The 2,106-nt window shown below is 28.6% G+C and overlaps 1 long non-coding RNA gene across 1 annotated transcript; it reads left to right on the top strand.

Moving 5' to 3' along the window:
- LOC109358179 lies at nt 1,047-1,459 on the top strand. Its single transcript, XR_002108925.1, has 3 exons — nt 1,047-1,113; nt 1,212-1,289; nt 1,389-1,459. It is a non-coding gene; the product is annotated as an uncharacterized LOC109358179 (long non-coding RNA).

Raw genomic sequence — 2,106 nt, 5'->3', positions numbered from 1 at the left:
TATATATATATTACAATATATGTAGGCATACATAATTAATTGATAACTTAGTTTCTTAAAAATAATACAATGGTTAAATATATTTAATACATAAAAATATGAATTTTTATAGGAACAAAACTCACCAATTTAGTAATATTTATCTCTTAAAAATGATTAATCTTTAATTTTTAAATGTGTGACCCATTGATATAAAAAATAAACTCAACATATATATTCAAATCATTGAGTTAAAATTATAAGAGCTAAATGTACCATGCACCAAGTACATGGAACTAGTGAATGTGAATATATTTTGATAACACATGCTCCAGTTGAATTTCAATAAGCAAAAATGTTAGTTTATGCTTTTATATATTTTAAATTAAATATCATTTTTAATTTGATTGAGATATGAGACAAGTGATCTTCATTCTATTTTGATAGGTCAACAATTGTGAGGGTTTTGATTTACTAGCCAAAATTATCTTCGATAATGTAGAGACAAGTTCTTGTATTTATACTTGCAATAAGTGATAAAAACGTTATATAATTGACTTAGGATCCTCTCAATTAATAGAGAGTCAAGTGCTTCAAAAAAACAAACGCATTTTAAAAATAAATCTCTCTCTCTTCATGCATACAAACATATCCTTCTGTTGAGGGTCCAGGAATCAGGGTTCAAGATTTAGGGTTTAGAAGTTTATTTTCTTTTTCATTTAGAAGTTTATTTTGCATGAAACAAAAGCAATGATGATTTTAAATAAAAAATTAACAATCAGAATATGAATAATGTGAAATAAAAAATATAATTGATATCAAATTTTCTCATTGAAAATGATGTTAGACATTGGAAGAGTCAAAGGTATATTTTGATACTCACATCATCTTTGATTTGTTTCCCAATTGCATTCCGAAACTTAATTTTTGGAAATGAGAATCATAATAATTTTAAGTAAAATAAAAGTTTATATAATTTTCCTCTTTGAAATTACATAGAAACAATCAAAAGTATATTAATGGTTTAAAGAAAATGTTTATGATTTAACAATGTTTTTTATTTGTAGAAATTGCCACCATATCCATTACCGACTCATGAGGTGGTATCCAGAGGTTTTGTACCCTGAGTTTGAAGTAAGCACTGTTTACTTGACATGTTCTTGCCATTTTCTGATCCGAGCATTGTGTTCTTTGATTTTAATCAATCTGATGTGGCAATTGTCATGATGCAGGAAATTACAGTTGCGTATGACACATGTTAGCTGGGTGATGCTCTCTTTCTTGAGGATGCTGTATCAGATCTCCCTCTTGTATGTATATTTTGCTCACAAGTATACTTTAAATGTATTGTATTCATATGTAATTTTGATGTCATATCTTGTAGCATTTTCAACATTCCCTTCATTTAGGTTGGAAATGATGAGAGCCAGGATGAAAGGAAATATGGGACTGCTCCTCGTATATATTTGGCTAAAGAGAAATGGCATGCTTCCTTTTACTTTTGAGTTTTGATGCAGACTTTGTTTTGTTTACTCTTTGCTTTGCTGTTCCGAATCTAAATATCTAAGGTTGACTACTTTGTGGGGCTCTATATTTAGTTTTAGTTTTACAAACCTAAAAAAATCCACAGGATAAGTAAGCAACAATAATAAGAGAGTAAAATCTATATACTGTCATTCTAAAGATTTATAGACAAACATTACATCATCTATCATTCATTTAAATTACTTTTTTTCTTCTGAAAAGTCATGGTGAATGATGCAATGTCAGTATATAAAAGACATATACTGTCATTGCATACATCTTTTTCTCAAACAAATATGTTGTCCTTTTATTATGAAATGGTGTTGAAATTTGGATCATTAATCAATTGTCGTTAACTCACCTTATTTTGTTGATATTTACCTGCAGTTTCATGCTATTTGAAAATATTATGTTACTTTTTTCTATTTAACCTTATAATGCTACTTTACAGCATCAATATTGCCTAATTATACGTTTTCTGATTTGAAGAGATGGTGGATGGTATGCATCCTTCTCAAAGCAAAACAAGTAGAATACTGTATGATCATCGTCCTCTGAAATTGAACCAGGATGATTATGACGGAGATTTCCAGAATCCCAAGG

Source organism: Lupinus angustifolius, chromosome LG10 (assembly GCF_001865875.1).
Source record: "Lupinus angustifolius cultivar Tanjil chromosome LG10, LupAngTanjil_v1.0, whole genome shotgun sequence".
NCBI lineage: Eukaryota > Viridiplantae > Streptophyta > Magnoliopsida > Fabales > Fabaceae > Lupinus > Lupinus angustifolius.
This window is presented reverse-complemented; position numbering and strand designations above follow the sequence as displayed.